Source organism: Mus caroli, unplaced genomic scaffold (genome assembly GCF_978045245.1).
Source record: "Mus caroli unplaced genomic scaffold, Mus_caroli_1 scaffold_10, whole genome shotgun sequence".
NCBI lineage: Eukaryota > Metazoa > Chordata > Mammalia > Rodentia > Muridae > Mus > Mus caroli.
The window spans coordinates 94866786-94873484 of NW_028227265.1; the positions used below are offsets into that span (position 1 = coordinate 94866786).

The following is a 6699-nucleotide window of genomic DNA, read 5'->3' on the forward strand; positions in this document are numbered from 1 at the left end:
TTTTCTTGTATTTCACACAGACTGATAGGCATGCATGTATTTAGTCTGTAAAGAACTGGTGTACGTGCTTAAAATGCAGACCACAATTATAAACAAAGGGGAATGCATTCAAAGAGTCCAAACAGGGAAAACATGAACAAATGGAGGAGTAGGGAAATTAGTCTTGTGGAAAAGGCGAGAAGGACATGAGACTTGACCACTAGAGAGGGTCATGCATAAGGAGTAAGAAGCTAGACAAGTATGGGGCAATAGGAACGAGGCTCCCCTCATGAAGACCTACCAAGGGATTTCTGTTCTTGTCTCAAGTATTGTTAAGCTAGGAGCCAGCAATTAAGAGCCCAATGGAGACTCTCAGGTGCAGGTAACAAAATAGGAAAGAAGAGGGACTGGGAGGAGGCTTACATTCTATAGTGTCCTTCTAGAACTCTTCCCTATCTGTTTGAAGGGCAACACACCAGGCCTCCGCATCAGGCCTGTCCAGCACCAGCCTGCAGCTTCTTAGAAAAGTCTATTTATAGCCTCTTGCTACTGCAGCACGCTGTGCTGTCGCCCTGTCGGTGGCTTGCCAGGTGGTGTGAGCCACTGCTGGGTGAGTGACCATCTCCTGGCTGCTTCCTGTTAGCTTAGGGAGCAACAAAGCAGGTGGATTTGTTTGTCCGTTGAGCAACCTGCCCATGCCCTGCCTAGCCTGATGAGTTCCCCTTTAAACATTAACCACTTTCTAAAACCTGTGTTTTATGCTCAATGCCAGCCAGGGCTGGGGGGTGGGGGGTGGGGTGGCAGTAGAGAAGGAAGAAGAAAAAAAAAAAAGAAGAAAGAAGGAAAGGGGACCCTCTAACAATGTCATCTTCACAGCGTCTAATAAATGTCCCCTGGGCTCTGGGAGCTGGAGACGACATTTCCATCCTCAGAAACTGACCCCCGATAAGGGAAACACATCTGAGATGTAAAACGCGAAGAGTGGAGGCGTGTCCACCGCTGACTCGGGGCCTTCTCCTGAGCTGCTATGCTCTCCAAAGAAGGTTTAATGGAGTCAGAAAACTACAGAAATCTCAAAGCCACCAGGATCTCCGTTCCCAGGACAGTGGATCTTAAACTTTAGTAAATAAAACCGATTCAGTGGCGCTAATGGTTTTGGGGAGCTGGTTGAGGACAAGGCTGAGAGTCTTTGAGGTGGAGCCACAGTTCTTTACTTTGTTCAGCTTTCTGAGAGAGTCCAAGGTAAGTGGTCATAATCACAAGGGGGCGCTGCGCTTCCAACGTGTGAGGAATGACATGGGTAACCCTCAGGGACAGAGGAAAGGAAGCAGGAGGTTAGAGAGGATTTAGGGGCAGGAAGTGGGAATGAGACAAAACCCACGCTGCAAACTAGAAAAGATGAACAGCCATTGCCAGAGGTACTGGGGTCATGTAGCTGGCTGGTGTCTGTGGTTTAGCCTGGTTCATGGTCCTTAGTGTGAAAACTATGACTTAGCTAAACAAGCACTCAGCTCTCTGAAGGCAGACTCACTACACAGAAACGCTTCCTTTAGGAGCCAGCCTCTCCTTGGTCACGCCTCCCCTTCCTTACAGACCTACTGGTTGTAGTCTATTGCTGATCTCCAAACTCCAGAGTCACTAAAACCCAAGGGAATGGGAAGGGAAGATGAATTATTTTCTGCAGCTTCCGCAGTTCTTGGCAGCTCACAACTCGAAGGCTAGACAGACAGACAGGTGCGCTGCCTGCTTCCATGAAGAGGCGCTCCAGTGGCCACTAATGACCTTGTCATCTCCAGATCTTGCTCCATCCTCGTTGCATCAAGACATGTTCCTCTTACACTGAACTCAAGACGCGCTGCTTCCCTTGGGATGTGAGCAGTCCAACCCTCGCATCATTTCTTAGCATGTGTTGCTTGCTGCTGCTAAGCCCCGCCCCACCATTTCTAAGGTGTACTTTCCCACGCTCCTCTCACCTGCGTTGCTCACCCCTGCCTGTGAGTTTCTTCTCCCTGAAGCCTTCCGTTCCATTCCTCCATTTGAAGACCCCTACCTCATTTTTTTTCTTCCCTTCACTGTGAGCCTTGACCTGGCGTGAGTGATGTTTGCTCGGATGAGTTCCACCTAGTCCAGTCCAAATTCGTGGGGAAGAGTTCTCATGCAAGCTTCACGAGCCTAATGCACTAGTCCGAGTCAGACTCTCAGCTCTACCGTCCTCCAGCTCTGCCACCCACCTGCCCTGAGACCTTCCAGCTCTGCCACCACGGGCAGGTTCCGTCACTCCCTAAGTCTCCATTTCCTCACCTATAAAGTGGGGAAAGAACCATACTTAGTGTTCTGGGTAAATAAGCCAAGACTTGTCCAGCCTATCAAGCATAACCGTCAGCGAATGTTTGCCCTTCTCGTTATGAATATTTATATCCTCACTTTTACTCTAATCCCTATGGGTTTAGTCTAGTAGATGCTAATAATGTTTATTGAATTAGCAATTAAGATATATAACTGCATCCATACATTACGACATTTTAAAAAGGCATGAGCAACTCAATATATCCATTCATACATAAATATTTTATACCATTTCCTGTCTGTGAGGATTTGCTTAGAGAGGAATTCATCTAAATAAGCTCAGGCGGCCTCCTCACGCCCTCTCCCTTTGTGCCTGTCGCTTCAAAGTGCTCTCCTCACTTCTGTGCCCATCCTTCTGCTTGCTGTCCTGCTGCTAAAAAGCCAAACTGGAAAATGGTGGCTATTTAAAAAAGGACCTTAAACTGTGTCTCTGTCCTCTAGAGGAAATAGCTGCAGGATTTCACCAAGTCTTTTGCTGTTTGAGCTCAGCATATCTTCCTGTCTGTCTCCACCTTGTGAAGTGTAGGGGAGGGGGACTAACTGAACCCTGTGTCCCATTTAGTTTCCATGGTCTACGATTATCTTCGTGTGGGGCTGAGTTTTTAGCTTTTATTAATATAAATTGATGACTACTCAGGCTTCTGAATTTTAATGATTTGACTTTATTATATTATTATTATTATCATCATCAATATTATTCCTGTAGTAAGAACGAAATGTCCATTCAGGAGACACCATATCTTGACTTTTTTCCTCTACATGTTGGGTGGAGCAGGAAGCTTCAGCTCCCATCAGCTTTGTTGACCTGACAGGAACAAGGAAAGCTACTGTGACCTGGTTGCTTAACTGTACGCAGTGAATTTTCAACTTACTGTATTTTCAAGTGACATTAATAAGTTTATAGAGACCAAATCCTTGTTGCTAAGTCGCTGTTGTCCTAATTCCCTGACGAGGAAAGTCTGAGAAAAGAAATAGGTGGGGTAGCTCCTGCTTGCCCTGCCTCAAGCTTGTTTGTCTGCTTACCCAGAATGCCTAGAGGTGATTGCAAGGCTGAGACAAAGGTCTGGAAACTGGGCTGCCCTTCCTTTGACTTCAGGAGTTTCTGAGAAAAATTAGCAAAGGTGGACTAAGCTCTGATAGAAAGAAAGAAAGAAAGAAAGAAAGAAAGAGAGAGAGAGAGAGAGAGAGAGAGAGAGAGAGAGAGAGAGAGAGAGAGAAAGAAAGAAAGAAAGAAAGAAAGAAAGAAAGAAAGAAAGAAAGAAAGAAAAAGAAAAAGAGAGAGGGAGAGAGAGGGAGGGAGAGAAGGGAAGGGAAGGGAAGGGAAGGGAAGGGAAGGGAAGGGAAGGGAAGGGAAGGGAAGGGAAGGGAAGGGAAGGGAAGGGAAGGGAAGGGAAGGGAAGGGAAGGGAAGGGAAGGGAAGGGAAGGGAAGGGAAGGGAAGGGAAGGGAAGGGAAGGGAAGGGAAGGGAAGGGAAGGGAAGGAAGGGAAAGAAAAATAAGCTTCTTAGAGATTCTCACTAAATGATAGAAATTAAATGCATAGGTGCTAAAGTAGTCACCAGCTACCTGTTCTTGTTGCCCCTTTTCAGAGAAAGTAGCTGTAAGCTTCTCCCTATCCCCAGAGACCACAGTTTAGGGAGTCTGCAGCCTGCTCCTCTGCACTGCCTGAGACAACAAGAGCATCCTACGGTTCTGCTCCGCCAGCTTTGGCCTCCTCATCCCTCTCGAAAGCAAGCAGGGTGGCTTTTGGACCAGTTTATCATCTTTTAGTCCATGTTGGTTTTGAAGAGCATTTTAAAAAATGGTTTTGTTTTTTTGTTTGTTTGTTTGTTTGTTTCCTTAAGATTGTGCAAAGCACCCACTGGGCCCAGGCCTGTCTCACCTACGCAGGGTGGGCCATGCCGGCTCTGCTCTTGATTGATAGCTAGAGATGACTGTGGGAAGGCTTTCCTGTCTCCACATGGAACCCAGAAACCCAGTAGTAAAAGCATCATGCACTCAGTGACCATCAATCCTCTTCCCTGGGCGCTGTCAGAGGCCAGGAGGCAGGAAGTACAGCAGGCCCAGGGGAGGAGAGGCAAGCTCTGGCATAAGATGACAGTCCCTCAGACAGGCTGTCCCTCCATGAGGGGAGAAAAGGAAAGAGGACAGCCAGTGACAGACTATAGAAGAGCAAGACCTGGAGGAAGCATGGGACTACAGTGGATCTGGAATATTCTCCGAAGGCCCGTGTATTTAAAGACTTGGTTTCCAGTTTGGTGCTTTGAGGTAGAGTGGACACTGAAAGAGGCAGAGGGAAGTCTTTAGGGTACCAGAAACAAGTCCTTGAAGGGGAGGGTGGGACCCTAACCTTGTTCTTTTGTATTTCCCTACCTGGCCATTTAATGAGCTATTTTTCTCTGCTCTGTGCGCCCTGACATTACTATATGGCACTCCCACCAAAGACCTAAAAATAATGGATCTAACTAACCACAGGCTATACCTAAACCGGAGTCCAAAATAAACCTTTCTTCTTCATAAGATAATCATCTCACATGCTTGTTAGACAACAGCAAGCAAACAGCACAAGTGGCCCGTTGAGGAGACAGCAGGGTTTCCGCAGTGTTTCAGCCCCAGTACCTCTGGCTGGTCAGTGGTGGGAGGGGCTCTCGGGAAGAGTTGCTAAGTGATTTGGACTTAATCCTTTCGGCGAGATCTATCATTAGATAATTAAAACAGAATTGAAAAGTAAAATAATGTGAGCTTTAAGTCTTCCGATCCAAACAGCTTGTTCAGCCACCACCCTAAGGGTGCGCAAATGACTGTAGGTTAAACTTGAGAAGAGATGAGGGAAGTACCCTAAAGCCATCAGTAGGTGCATACTGGCTGCAACCAGGAGGCTGCTGTGGTAAGTAGGGATCGTCATCCCACATCTTCAGGGCACCTGACCCCATTAACAAAAAGCCTCAACTCTGCGGAGTCCGTTTCGCCGCGCTCTTGGAACGAGGTGAGCTGGGTGTTGCCTAAGTCATCATGATAGTGGGAGGCTCTGAGACACGATACTCCTGCAAAACCACTCTCTAAGACCGAAGTGGTTTGGCAGCCAGATTGCAGCTTGCACAGACATCTGCAGAGGGTTTACCTAGAAGAAAACGTCCACTTGGAGTGCCTCCATATTGTTCACTGCAGGTTAAGCTTCAGGCAGAAACACGTGGACGTGAGGAAGAGAGGGCATTAGCAATTGATCAGCCAGAGCAGATGCCATGGTCAGTTTTGCTGCTGCTGCTGAACACGCATACGGAGTAAGTGAGCAAGTGGCCTATAGAGTTCTGGCTTCCCTGCGTGGCTGCTGGCGGAGACATTGATGAATCGAACTGGTTTCTCTAGCTGCACGACCTGCCAGAGCCTTTAATACACTGATAGACTGTGGATTCAAATGACTAATTTGTATATACTATTCCTCAAGCTGATTTACTACCAAATCCCTGGCTACTTCCTGGCTCACGCTATCTGCATGCCTTCCAAGGCCCTTCAGAACTGTTAGAGTCCACTCCGTCCTAATGTCAAAGAGGACATAACCGGCTTCCAGGGGAAGGTCACGGAGGACTGCAGCCACATAATATCCCCAGCCCCCTCTTCTTTCCTGCTGAGTCTTGCTCCTCAGCCTTCATGTAGGGTTCTGCTCCCACAGTTCCTAGCCGGGACCTGCCCTGCTTCTCAGTGATCTCTGTAAGCAGCTAGACCAGGCCAGTCGTCTGTCTGTCTGTCTGTTTACTACTTAACTTTTAAATTCATTCCTTTACAACTTTTTGACACAGTGTCTTGTCCCGAGCTATCGTTCTCGCTGGCAAGAACACACTCGGACAACCGGATTCTTCTGTGGCAAGCTTTATTGCTTCTTAAGGAGGGAAGACCCAGACCCCGGAAAATGGTGCTGCTTATATAGCCCTCAGCGTGGCGTTTCAGCACCTGATGTGGCGTGTCAGCTCCTGATTTGTTGCTCGCCCATCACCTCATTACTATGCCCCAGATAGGCAGTGACTAGGCGTGAGTTCACTCTCGCACTTGCGCACAAGGCTTGTTTACTAGTTAGGCACAGCGGAAGCCAGCGCCATCTTATAATGGCAATTGCTCGCAGCTCGGCTCCCCACAGTGTCTTCCTCTCCCGTCCAGGCTGTCCCCAACCTCTCAATTCTCCTGCCTCAGTAAACCCCGATTACAGATGTGCACCATGACACCTGGATCCTTGCTGTTTTGTTTCTACATGTGTGTGTGGCTATATGTGTTCATATGTATGGCTTGTAGTGGTCAGCGGTAGAAGCTGGGTGTGGTCCTCCATCGCTCTCCATTTCATCTTCCTAGGCACCACTTCTGGCTGAACCCAGAGCTCTTCAAT

The 6699-nt window shown here is 47.9% G+C and overlaps 1 long non-coding RNA gene across 1 annotated transcript; it reads left to right on the top strand.

Annotated features, from left to right (window-relative positions):
- The first annotated feature begins 777 nt into the window (after nucleotides 1-777).
- On the top strand, nucleotides 778-4140 carry LOC147002466 (uncharacterized). The gene is made up of 2 exons (XR_015048730.1): nucleotides 778-1221; nucleotides 3914-4140. It is a non-coding gene; the product is annotated as an uncharacterized LOC147002466 (long non-coding RNA).
- Nucleotides 4141-6699: the final 2559 nt, after the last annotated feature.